Here is a 14,277-nt window from a genome sequence, read left to right as displayed (position 1 = left end):
TCATTGTCAATTCTGAAATATGTTCTTCTGTTTCCTGGGGAGACATGTGAGAAAAGATCTCCACAAGAGTGGTCAGCTACTTACGCCTCCTTCACAAAGAACATATAGACATCTGAAGTCACTAGTGCTAACACCCAGCTGACCTGTCACAATATGCATATGAACTGCCCAGAACAACATACTATTACAAAATATGAAGGAAGCAAAATAACTACTGAACTCAGCATCTATTCTGTTCACTTTAAAGGCTTTAGGTGAAAGAGGAAATGAAATATATGCTGGAAAAGATATGGGTATAATCTCATCTACAAATCTCCAAACTGACTGTAAGTGAATTCTTTATATGACAAAAAAAAATGCATGTTTCCTTGTTTGTAAGCTGTATCTTGAGTTGTATGTGTTTAGGCAAGAAAAAAAAACACATTATTTTCTCATCTTGCCGGGGGAAAAACAAACAAACAAACAAAAAAAACCCCCAACAAAATAATATAGGCATCTGGATATGGAATTCAGTTTATATAAAGATGCCAGATATCAAAAGATGAATGAACTTCAGAGTGAGGATCTGCTTTTGAGTAGCACTATACATAAGGTAATTAGTTTCTAAATTATCTGTTTTGCTGATGCTTGAAAATTTTAATATCAGTTCTTTTGAATCAGGAAAATTGTGATTTTTTTCAGAACACAGAAAAACAGGAGACCAGTGAGCCTTGTAGCTGACTTGTAATAGAAAACTGTGCCTCAAATACTTTTTAAAAGTGGCCTGCATGCTCAGGCAATAAAATTCAATTTGAGTCAGGGTTATAGAAAGAGTTGATTTATTGGCCATTCTGACTGACAACAAAAGTCTAATTCCATTACTGAGGGGGTTTATGTGTGTTTTCTTCAAGGGCACAATAGCTACCAACATACCACAGAAGGCTTATTAATGAAATGTGTTGTGTCACCAATGTCAGTTTCTGCCTATTATAATCTCTGAGATGTGTGATCATTTTGACTGTCTTTAAATTAGTAACATGCTATTTGTCAGCTTGATGGACCCTCAATTAGTATAAAAGATTCACTGGATTTCACTCCTCTTGAGTGAAATTAGGGTATCTTCATTAAAAGGAAACTTGACTTTATTAGTGTCAAACAGTTTTAAAATGTTGATACCTTCTGATTCCCAGAGTCAATTTGGGATTTGTGTGTCCTTCACAACAACAGATACATGTCCAAGTGGAATCTCCATACTTGCAAATCTTGTTGCAGACACAGACGAGTGCAAGCAAAAAACCTCCTACAAAAGTGCACAGGTTTACATACAACAGGGCTCCTGACTTCAAGATATCTTGCTTTTAACCTAAATTTACAAAGTAACATCTGCATATGGAGTGATAATGCCCTATTCTTTAGGGCAGATTAGAGGAGCTGAAATGTTCGTTAGGCAAGTGTGATGACTGCAGGCCATAAGCAAGCAGGCAAAAAATGAATCCCTTAAACTTGTGTCTGCGTTGCATGACACATACACAAGATCACATCTTTTGATTTTTATATTTTATAGACTACATATTTTTTCCTAAAAAACAAGCAGAGGAGATAATCTTGTCATTAGCAAGCTTCATCACTTTGGATGCTTTTGTTCCCACCTGTGTACATATGTAAACATCACCAACCATATCACTTACATAGAACAGCCTCCCAGTGAAGAGAGAAACTCTCCATCTGTTTGCAGAAAGCTTTTATGTGCAATAATACAATCAACTTCATCTGTATTTGGCTTATGGTCTCCTTTAAAAACATCCAGCAGATATAGATTTTATTTGCATAGAATGTGGACGGCTCCTTGGTATGAGATTCTTATGCACACAGCCCTCTACAAAGATCAGCAGCTCCAAATGTCTCCCCAGATGGGGTGTCCAAACAAGCAGCCTAGGCTTAGGTGGCGCATTGGTTGGCAAGGGGGAGATTGAAGTAGAATACCCTTGTGTGCAAGGTTTCAATCTTTCTCTGCTATTAGAAACTGAGGAATTTGGAAGTTTGAGGCTTGTGCACTAGTTTGCCTATGGGACGTTTCCTTGAATAAGATCATCCATCCATGGACTTGTATAAAAATGAAGATTTTTTTTTATTAAGTGGTAAATAAACTTAACATCACAAACCCCAAATATGAGAGTTTCTAATGAAGGTATTATAGAGTGGCACTGCAGTGCAGCATAGCTGAACTGTATAAGGAGACAAATAAACCTTTTGCCAAATTGGGTCACAATCACCCCGACAAACACTACTCTCACTATGGGATTTCAAGCTGCCTTTTTCATTTACAAGTAAACTTGCATGATGAGTTAACTGAAGGATCTGCTACAATTTGTGTATACTTGCTATTTTGAAAGACCTTGCACTTCTTTCTTATTCAAGCATGAAAACAGTTGGATACCTGTTCTCAGAGATAATCAGTTATATTGCACACAGACACTCCGTAGAGACTCATTGTACTATAGAGAGAATGACCCCTTTTATTGATATGGCAATGCTTAGGAAAAAAATATGAGCAGAATATATAGAAAAATGCTACCTGTTGTTCAAGAGTCTTTCTATTTTAAGGACAGAATAGCTAGAGACCCCTTTGAGCTTGTTTATAATAAATAAATAAATAAATATATATATATATATAAAAAAAATGTAAGCATGTATGTATGTATGTATGTATACAAACACACACATATGTATATATTTAAGCTTTATGACACCTAGATTTGAACAAAGGGCAGCTTTTTTTATTTTATGGACAAAGAAATATCTAAAATAGCATTTTCTCCTTTTTTGATGGTGCAATATTTATATGGTCTGAAGTACTATATCATTTTTTGCAATGTGTCATGTTAAAGGAGTTCTGAGATAGAATGCGTATGGAGGAGGTAAGAAAAGAATTTTATTGTATGACCTCCTCCTCTTGAGACTGGCACACGTCTGTGTCAGGTCTGCTAAACATATTTTTTCCAGCCATGTACTTTTTCCAAACTTGTACCTGCTATCTCTTCAAAACTAACTTAAAACTACTTGTCTTAACTCCAGCAGTCAATTCATAGCTAGGTGAATTACACAATTATCTGAGTTTACTACAGCACTAAGCTGCATATCTTATACACGACTGCTCAGGAGATCATTTGAAAATTTAATGAAGATGATTGTTACATGTAGAGGATACTGAACAGCACTTGCCCTTTAAAGGAGATGCATATATTTGCTTTATGATAAGAAAAGTCAGCTATAAAACACATCTAACTGCTGTCTTAAGTGCTTAAGTGCTGCATTAGCTGCTAACTTAGTATTACAATGACCATTGAATAGCCAATTATGATAAAGCATAGAGAAGAAAAAATGAAATGAGGGCTCCCTTTTCTTAAGGGTCCTCGGGACCCGAGGCTCTGCCTCCAGTTGCAGGCCTTGTGCTTAGAAAGGGGAAGGGATTTCTTTCTCAGCCAGTGCCTGCTGTGGTTCATAACATCCCAGAGGAGGCTCACAGGGGAAGGAAGCAGACAGTCATTAGCAAGAATAATGGAACGAGCACAGCCCTTCCCGCACTCTCCTAGGGAACAGACCTTTGCCACCATCGTTCCCCTGCTCTGCAGAACACCTTTGCTTTGCCTTCCGTTCGCGTCAGCCATTAAGTGACGTGCTGTGGCACGAAATCTGTAAGGATCTGCAGGGCTCCAGAGGATACTATATTCCCAAAATGATGTTAGCACATTGGGTGCCGCTATGCACATCTAAAACCAAGTAGATTAATGCAGGGTTTTTTTTTGTTTTGTTTTGTTTTTTGCAAAGTCCTCTGGTCTTCCTGTTGTCATGTCTCTCCAGTCCTATTACATTTCAGACTGCAAAATCAGAACAAAACCCTGTAATGCAGTCTCAAATTGTTTCAAAGGGTTCAAAATTTGTCATCTAGCGATCTGAAGCATAGTTACATATATTTCCTCCACTAATGCTCCCTAAGTACACTACAGAGAACACTCCTTCATGGCAAAGTTACAGCCAACAAATTCTGGCGCCAACTGCTCGTTTTCCACAAAGCCCAGGTGCTCCTTCAGTGTTCTGAGACATTCAGCTTACCTTGATCTCACCCATAAATTTGCTACTGCCGCTATGCTGCACTTTCCCATACATCTGCAAAAATGCTAGCAATATACATGCAAGAGGGCAATATGCTTTGAAAAGATTCCCAGTGGATCCATCACTCTTGCTTAGCGGCATTGCAGCCCCACAAAAGGGCATGACAAAGTGATGCGGAATGGCTGTACCTTCATTTTATAACCTGAGGGTTGGTGTAGTAATTTAATAGCAGGTTGCAGGAACTATTTGCTTGCTTGCAGAGGGACAGACAGTTAATTGTCACTTTTTCTTCCTCATTTTGATCTACTTATTACAGTTGCTTTCCCTCAGATAATCACTGAAAATCTACATCTATGTGGTTAAATCCTCTAGTCTTTGCTCGGATAAAATCATGTCAACTTCAGAGTGGTCATTTAACAGTCCTGCACTGAAATCCAATATAATACAAATATACCTGTTTAAACATAAATGTTTTAGGTGCATTTCTTCCACATTTAACAACATCATTCTGCTCATAATTGGTTTCAATGGGACTACCCATGGAATGATATACTATTGGCAGCAGATGCAAGTACAGAGTGTTTAAGAGCTTCTATGTCATTCTTCATTTGACTGTCATCATATAGTATCTTATCTCTGCTAGACCTTTTAATGGCTGCAGACTGTTTTGTGTGATGCTTGTTGTTGTCTACTGAAGATAATCTGTGGTATATATTTGCCTCTCAGGTTATATTTCAGAATATTGTGGGTTATTCTTCTTATTTTTATTTCTCAAAATAAATGTAATGAAAATCATACAAAATAACATCCAAAAATTTATGTCAGTTAATGTAGTAAGTTCTAAAGTAAGTGACTCATCTTGGTTTCAGAAAAAAACATGTTTACAGGAAAAAAAAATGTAGCATTGTGTTGATCCACAACATAGTGTTAAGGATTCAACCACTTCAGAGTTGCAGTTGCACTGAGAAACCACTGAGACCTTGCTTCTAGTCCCTGCTGTCCTTCAGATCATGGACTGACCACTCTAACCCTTGAATTTTTTTATTATTCCTCTCCTTATTACTAAAAAATCTGTTCACCCATTCAGTAGTGAGGCCCTTGACCTTACTTCAGAGGAAGCTAACTAAAATTCTGTTTTTACAGAAATCATTCTGGTATTTGAGAACTTACACAATCCTGTTGTTGAAAAATAAATTAATGTGATTTTCTAGCTAGATATTACTCTTTTCCTAACATTGTTTAAAATTTCATATTGGAAAGTATGCTGTGGTTTCTGACAATGCTCCACTACTATCTGGCAATTTTGAAAAAAAAGTAAAGGACCAAAGAAGGTGCTAAATTATATATTTTTTAAAAATCTCCTATATGTGAAAGAGGATTTAGAAAACTGAGGTCTTCTTTCACTTCATACTTACTTTTCTATGGTCAGTTACTAAGTGACATGGGAAAATAAAAGCCAGATCCAACTGGTAGAATTAAAAGTTTATGTTCCTTACTATAAGTAACAAGCTAAAAACTGCCAATTTGAAGCTCAGAAGAATGCACACTGTATTTGTCTCTTCTTATCTTGCAATGCCTGTCACTGTACCCTGCAGAGAGAAAACATCTAACAATCATCTGTCTCCCAGCACTTCTGGTGTGACCAAGCAAAATATAATTTTGATTACTTTTTTCCTAATCTATATATTTTGATTAGGAAGAGAGGCTTTCTTTTCCTGATGACACAGGAAAAAGAGTGCCATCTAGGAAAAGGTGTAGCCAGAGTCAGTCAGACTTGTAGTTTGACAGCTTGTCAAAAAAACTGCTGTTGTTGCAAGACAGAATGGGAACGCCAAAATTTTCTGACACTGCCATCTAACCAACTACAAGAATATACAGTTCTGTCCATTCTTCTCCTATTTTCTGTGTCCATTACAGTTTGTAACGGAACTGCTGCCTTGAGAGCAGTCAATCATAATTTTCCCAGGGCATTGTCATAGACCCAGCAGCCAACTAAACTGATAACAGTACTAAGGCTAATTTTGTTTTAGTCAATTTAGGAATGCTGCCACACTAGATTAGACCATTTATCCATTTAATCTGGCAGCATTCTTGTCACAATGGCCAATATCTGCTGTTTTAAAATAATGTTCTCATACTGTGGAAAGCCAAGTGCAAATTACTATATGCACATGAAAAGCAATTCTTTCATTACCACTACAATGACTACCCCTTGTCCAAAAGAATGAGAGTTTAATACCTTGAGTACAAATGCTGTGGTGGTTCATCAGGGAAAACTAACTTAAAAAAATGAATGTTTGCCCTAATAACAAACAAAAACAGATTTCACAGTTTGAAAGTATGAAAGAAAAAGCTGTATTAATAGGAGAAGCATCCACAGTTATTCTAGTTTCTGAGATGGATGTAATATCACCTAACGTACTTTTAATACCCTATCACTCAGCAAGTTTGTGTAATTACATGCAGCAAGATGTGAAAGGGCTTGTACAAAAGAATTCCCCAAGGTGCAAAGAATTTATTTCTCTGAGTACAGAACCTCCATATTCTGCATGTTTGAGGAAAAGCATCTGTTCTAGGTTAAGCATAAAATGCAAATCTAGTTCCCAGATTTCTTTTTGAAAAAGTCTGACACCAGTCTCTGATCTGTACAGTCACTTTCCCCAAGTTTGTGCACCAATTCACCAAAAAGGATGAGGAGAATATCCTGGAAAAGAATTTAGGGAAGGAAAGAGCCTTAGAGTGCTTTGTTTTTGTTTCCCCACCCCCTAGATAAAGGTGCAGCAAATTTTTAATAAAGAATTCAGGAAATTTAGGTGCCCAGATTCTATTAAGTTCCAGTATGATTTGGGTGCAGTCTGTTTGAAAACCAATCTTTAGCTTTTAGGCTGCTTACACAAGAAAAACTTCTGAGTCTTTGTCCACAGTGGCACTGTGCCTGGATTCACTCACATATTGTATAATTGCCCTCACTTCATTCCTTGTCAAGAAACAAGCTGGAAGTAGGGGTTTGTTTCACATTTATTTTTTATGTGTATTCTGGGTCTCTTTGTTTTAGCTAGGATTGGAAACCAAATGCAGGAGTGTGTTAAGATTTATTGTGATCAGCACGGGAAATGAAGTGCATAGAATTTGCCCATATCTAATTTAGACTACATAATCCATATCCATATTTTACTTTCACTTTCACTGTACTTTCACTGCAGGCGAGTTTATCACTTTCATTTACTACATGCTACTGAACGTTATTCTTTAGCTTCAGGGTAGATGCATATGATTCAGTGTTGCTCTTCTGGGAGAAGCGCAAGAGAAATATGAGGAGGTTGGACAGAAGTAGCTCAAGAAGCAAATATTAGACAAGTCCAGAAATTTCTATTGCTATTTTTTTAATTCGCAATTAAAAATGGGAAAGGTCCATAAAGCAGTGAGAATGTATGGACTCAGGCAAAATGTTATATTAAGGATGGGAAAGGGTTCATCCCATCAACAAGCAGATATAAATCACCATCATCAGTTTGTCTAAATGGCAACCAGCTGATATACTGGGTACACAGCTTTGGTTACTATGTGTGAAAAACTCAGGGATATGGAAATCAAGGTTCATATTATCAGCTTTTCTCATAGCACATCCTGCACAAAGAAACAAATTCTGCACATCAACATCAACTTTTTAAATTTACAAAGTCTGTGAAAGGATCCATATGGCTTTAACTGACAGGTTCCTCTTATTATAATGATCTTAAAGAAATACCATGAGTTTGCTCTCTGCACAGCTGTCAGCATATGCCAAATTTCTCTCTGACTTTCTCTATTCCTTCCTAGTTATCTTCCTCCTTATTAAACAATGGCCTCATATTTCTTGCTGCATTTAGGAAGTTAAACTTTACTGTTTCTTATTATTTTCCAGTGAAATACAGTACTTGAAGTAACGTACATAATCACAACCCTAAAATCGTTCAAAAGGTTTTTACTAGTGTAACTGGACTTTTGAACTTAGATGTCCATTATTTGGAAATTCTCTACTGAGGCAATCTGGATTCATAAAAAGCTACTAGCAGTGTCTGAATAGGAAAGAATTACTGTAATAGTCTGACCAGTTTCCTTTAAGAAAAAAAAAAATGTATGAACGCATGAAAAACTGGGATGTCAGACCCATAGTTTAACAAGCAACATATATTCTTTCTTTTCAATTCTACAGGGCTTTTCCTAATACTTTTCTGACAGACAGCTTGCCTCTCCTTTCTATGTTTGCTCAGTCAGAATGATACTTTTTTGGTAAACTGGCGATTTAAACTCCATTATTATTCTGCATTAAACTGCTGCAGAATGCCAGTCAGGCATTACGATTTTTTTCACTCCAGCTGTGCTGAACTACAAGTAGATATGAAGTAATTGACCTTGTTGTTCACTGAATTGTACAATGCTTTGCAACCTACTGTTTTGTGCCACTCACTTCACTTCACGCATCTTCAAAAGTCATGACCTTTGTGGTGGATATTACTCTCCAACATAGACAAAAACCGCCTTTACAAAAGTAAAACATTAAACATGATCTGTACAAAATTCTGGCAACAGAGAGACCAAGCAAACCTGCAATACTAAGATTAGAGATTCCAGATGAGATTCTTCCAACAGAGGCAAAAAAAAGGAAGAAAAAAAAAAAAGGAACTGCTTTTATGAATATCTCTATTTGAAAACCTCTAGTAGGCAAGTTAATCCTTGCCATTCTTTTGAAAAGACACTGTTTTCTGTTGCAGTCTGGAAAAACTAGGCATAGTGAATGTACTACTCAAAACAATAAAAGCACAAAAAAAATCTGTAAAACCAGTGCAATTGGATAAAGTCTATACAATTACCTCAGGATTTAATTTGGCCTTAGAGAATTGCTAATCCCATTCAGTGTCAGCCACCATTAAAAAAATAAAGCCACAATTCATTAAATAAAGACAACAACCTACATATGTGTTTTATTTTAATTCTAGGAGAGGGAACAAGCATAGAAAGTAGAATGGAAATGTGTATTTATTCCTCTTTAATTTTCTGACTGCCTTAATCTGACACCAGATATAAGTAAATAACCTCTCTGAAGACACAAGGTAATTTTAAAAACATATTTGGGAGACACCTCTTTACCAGTCACAGCAGTGGATCAGTCTGAAGGACATCACTAACCAACCCCACAGCAGACATGACATCACTGGGACAAAAAAGGGTGAGACCAAGCCATTTCTTTTTTTAGAAATACCTTCATTCTGCAGCCTGATGAAAATATGCCTACCTAAGAGACCTGGAAAGATTTTTTAAGCTTTTTAAATTATTATTAGAAATCCTCTTTTTAGGTTTATACTATTTTCTTTTTTTTCTTCATCTTTATTGTACTGCTTGTGCATTCACCATCCACCTAAAAATAAGTAGAAACAAAGAACTCTCCCTGTCCCCACCCTTTTCTTCTCCTGCAGTATCTTTTCTGTCTCCTCATATTCTTTGCTCAAATCCTTATGCCCTCTGATAGCATTTCTGTCTTCATTTGCTAATTTCTGCAAACCATAATGGTTCTGATTTTTGTAACACAGAATATTAAAAAAGAGAGAGAAAGCAATTATAGCTCCCTGGAGGCTGAACAAAGAGGGAAGAATATTTGCTCCAACACCAAAAAATTACCAGACTGGGAAGCACTCTGCTTGATAAAATTAGACTGCCGCCTACTCACTACGGAAAGCACAGTCAGACATATGCCTTTGCAAAGCTTTATTTGTGCAGCCCTTCTAAAACTCAGCAAGACTAAAAGTATAGACTTACCCAAAACAACAGCAAAGAATCACAGAATCACAGAATGGTTGAGGTTGGAAGGGACCTCTGGAGATCACATAGTCCAACCCCCCTGCTCAAGCAGGGTCACCTAGAGCACGTTGCACAGGATTGCATCCAGGCGTGTCTTGAATATCTCCAGAGAAGGAGACTCCACCACCTCTCGGGGCAACCTGTTCCAGTGCTCTGTCACTCTCACAGCGAAGAAGTTTTTCCTCATGTTCAGGTGGAACTGTCTGTGTTTCAGATTGTGTCCGTTGCCTCGCGTCCTGTCGCTGGGCACCACTGAAAAGAGTCTGGCTCCATCCTCTCGACACCCTCCCTTCAGATACTTGTACACGTTGATAAGATCTCCTCTCAGCCTTCTCTTCTCTAGGCTAAACAGGCCCAGCTCTCTCAGCCTTTCCTCATAAGAGAGATGCTCCAGTCCCCTAATCATCTTTGTGGCCCTTCGCTGGACTCGCTCCAGTAGTGCCACATCCCTCTTGTACTGGGGAGCCCAGAACTGGACGCAGTACTCCAGATGTGGCCTCAGCAGGGCTGAGTAGAGGGGGAGGATCACCTCCCTCGACCTGGTGGCAACACTCTTCCTGATGCAGCCCAGGATACCATCGGCCTTCTTGGCCACAAGGCCACATTGCTGCCTCATGCTTGACTTCGTGTCCACCAGGACTCCCAGGTCCTTCTCCACAGAGCTGCTTTCAAGGGGTTAACTAGCACTTTCAGACAAATGATGAAAAGAGGCAGGTTGTCCCCTCAGTTGTGATTGGCAGAAATGGCCAGTCCCAGATGTGTTAAGACTTGCATTTATATCTTGAAAGAACGGGAAGTAAGGCTTCTAGGTCTAATCTGAATTATTATAATGACCACCTGAGTGGTCATAAGTCTGTGTTTCAGGCAAAATGCCCTCTAGAGGGGCAGTATGTTTTCATACTATCACCCGCATAGGGATATGCTTCTGATGTAGCCTGTCCACTTGAAATAGTTACATCAAATCACATAAATTTAAGGATATATTTCAACAATGTACAAATCAAAGTTACTGTGGTTGAAAGTATGGTTTCAATCAAATGGGACAACATTATTGATCACGTATGAATAGCTAGTCCACTACAAACTAAAACTAGGCCTTTTAAACAACTATTGAAATAAATGGTGGAGGAATCCACAGATTCAGGTATTGCAACATTTGTGATGGAAGTGAAATAACCTGAATGCTTGTGATTGCCTGATCAATGTGCTTTGCACGGGGAACACAACTGATGATAAACCTTTTAGGGTGAAGTGCTGCAATCAGGAGTCAAGCAGTTTTAGCCAGTCAGATGCATCCAAAGCCTCAAGAGGTGGTTCTTCCTTTGAAAATTCTAACATGAAAAGAACGTATCCTTGTAAAGGAGGAAGAAAAAAAATTTGATTACATAATAAGATGGTTATTCCAAAAAGAGAAACACATTGTCCAGAGTATCTTGTTTTATAAAGAAAGAGCATTTCAAGAAGATAAAGTGTTATTCTAAAAGCCCTCACATTTGGGGCTAATTAAACATGGTTCATAAACGCTTAGCATTTTGTTGCAGTTCATTTTGAAAAATATGATTCAAAATAAACTAATGAGTTTAGACATAACATTTTGTTATTAAACAACATAAGCAACAACGAACAGAATACTAGGAATACACTGCCATGAAGAGAAAACGTTTGTCTATTTTGTCAGGGTAATTCTATAGGCTTTAAAAAAAAAAAACCTCTTGCATGACAATATAAAAAAATTCATCTCCTTTTGAAAGTCATTTTAAAATCATTTTTATTCATCATCATTAGAAACATAATGCTAAACAAAGACTTTTCTTGAAGTGAATAGGATTTGTTATTGTCTTTTTCATGTATGCTCTAGTTAATTCTATTACATTGGAGACTCTGTCTAGGGTCACATCTTAGTCCCTTGTGGTCCACAATGTGTAAAAAGACCTATTTTATATCTGGTATGCTAGGCACATTTATCACTCTTCATTTAAAGAAACTTGAGGGGAAGTCAAATCACAAAGGTATTTGGATTTTCTTTTCTCTTATTTAAAAAGGAAAAAAATCCAAAGAACACAATATCTTTCTACACTTAAAAGTGACTTTGTAAAATGCATATTGTGAGGTTGTATTCATGCTGGTCAAAATAATTTCTTCCTGAACTGCATTCTTTTGTCTTTAAAAATGTTTTCCCCCTATTTCATCTGTTCAAGGCTAAGGGCTTCAGGATGCCCACTAGATTTCCTTCTCATGGAAAGTCACAAAGTCATCAAACAATTTAGTGAAACCTGTGTACAATCTAATCATATTTGGAAAGACTGCACAAACATAATGATGCAATAACAAAGAACAACTGATGAAAAGCATGAAATACAACCTTCAAACTATTCTTAGTTATAGAATAACTATGGAATTAATAAGATTGTGGAGATGCAGAGATAGCAAGGATATAACATGGTGAATGCTTATTTACAAAATGTAAATAGATATAATCCTGAATACAAACAAATCAGTTCTCTTCCTGAAAAAAGATTGCCATTTTCACATCTTTTTGTTTTTCAGAATAAAACTGTACTCTGGGTCATAGCATGGTAGAAAAGTCTTTGGTGGAATGGATGCGTAGATAGAATACCCAGTGACAAAACTACTTTTCCTATGGATTCCATTCACTTTATATGTGTGTGTGTGTGCGTAGATATAGATATATATAGATATATAAAGTCATCCTGCCTAGTCTGTAGGACTGTGTGCCAACCTTTTATTCTTTGTTTGATTCTTAATCTGCTTAGTATGAGCCAAATGATGCAGAAATCTCTTCCAGGATCCAACCAAATTAAAAAAAAAAGATGGAAAATCTTCCAATTCCTTAGCATTAGTGCTAGTTACAAGGAATATAAAAAAGGTCCCTCTGCAGAAAAGGGGAGAGGTAAATAAAGCAGAAAAGGGCTAGCAAGGAATACCATGTTGGATTATCTACTCATTCCAAGTCCTATAAGATCCCTAAACTATATAAGTATACTTTGACAAGGATTGCCTGAAGCGTATTTCCACTGGAAGGATGCAAAGGGACCTTGTTCTGATGAAGTAGATTAGTCCTTCTCCAAAGACTCTCAAATCTCAATACTCACAAGGCATAATTCAAAGCACATAGTAGTCTGCCTTACCTGGGACTATGTATGAAAAGGAGCAAGGCAGACGATTAAGTTGATCCTGTTCAAAATCTCTGCCACAGATTTTCTTGTAGAAAGGTACCATCAATTTCTCAGTTCATATTGAGATAACACTTCTATGCAGAGATATTCCATAACCTCTAGGGCTCTGCAATACCTTTTAAAAAGGGAACCACATTGTTCAATTTATTTCTGAGGCTCCAGTCTATAATCCGGTGCATGTAAACATTAGGCTTAGTAGGAATTAATAGTTTTATTAGCATAAGAAGTCCTTAGCTGCTTACTGTTCTTATCATATATTTTGATCACTAGATAAGACTTTTTATTCCTTTTTTTAAAAAAAAAACAGTCAATTGAAAAATGTGTCTTCTGGGTAAGCATTAATTTTATGAGACATTTATACTAATTTATTTGAATTTGTGTTCCTCACCCCAATAAAAAATGCAATGGCTTCATTTTGCTTTTCTTCTTAAGGGAACTGAGGGCTCGGTGTCCCACGTTACCAATTAGACTTCCAGAGCAAACTACAGAGATGCAGCTACTTATTACTCTTACAATCATACACGTAGTTCTAAAACTGTTTGGGCTATGACATAACTGACTTCAGCAGTAAATTAATTCACATTTCCTTTAGTAAAATCTGCATTCATAAATAAACATGACCATGCTGGCACCTGGCCAATCAGAAGTATTTAGGAGGTCAAGGACAAGCTCGGTCTTGAGAGACAAAGATGTCCCAACAAACAGTCTCCTTCCTGTTTTTGCATGCTTGTCATAGCAAATCCATTATACCCTAACAATTAGTGCTAGAAGCATCTGCCTTGCCACCACCTTCTGGAAATCTGTATCTGGAATATCTAGGAGTCATTAGAACTATTTAGTAAAGAATTTGTTTAATTTTAAATATGTATTATTCTGAATGAAAGTATGTATAAAAATGATGGGGCCCTTTATTTTTTATGCTAAGAAATTTCTTCTTCAGCTAAAAGAATACAGGTTTTAAATGCTTATACTTGTTGTTATTAGCACTAATTTAACAGAGCATTACCCACCAGGCTATCAGTAGTCTGTAGAACGTTTTATTTCACATGGTGCAACATAAACTAAGAAAATGAGTGTACCCTAATGTTTTACTTATTCAAGTGACCCATTATAAATTTATCTTAAATTTGTTTTGCCATGTTAGCACATG

General features: G+C 37.0%; 1 long non-coding RNA gene across 3 annotated transcripts in view; it reads right to left on the bottom strand.

The window, feature by feature from the left end:
• Positions 1-14,277, bottom strand: part of LOC112973428 — a 114,284-nt gene that overhangs the window by 58,645 nt on the left and 41,362 nt on the right. The window contains exon 4 of one of the 3 annotated variants that reach the window (XR_003255978.1): positions 10,568-11,282. The exons of 1 other annotated variant lie outside the window; for it this stretch is intronic. This is a non-coding gene — a long non-coding RNA (uncharacterized LOC112973428). Of the gene's footprint in view, positions 1-10,567; positions 11,283-12,874; positions 13,243-14,277 lie in introns of those variants that run through there. One more of the 3 variants, XR_003255977.1, reaches the window with a different exon arrangement.

The sequence above is a fragment of the Apteryx rowi genome, unplaced genomic scaffold (genome assembly GCF_003343035.1).
Source record: "Apteryx rowi isolate R43461 unplaced genomic scaffold, aptRow1 scaffold_541, whole genome shotgun sequence".
Taxonomy (NCBI): domain Eukaryota; kingdom Metazoa; phylum Chordata; class Aves; order Apterygiformes; family Apterygidae; genus Apteryx; species Apteryx rowi.
The sequence above is the reverse complement of the archived record's forward strand: the minus strand, read 5'-3'. Positions and strand labels throughout refer to the sequence as shown.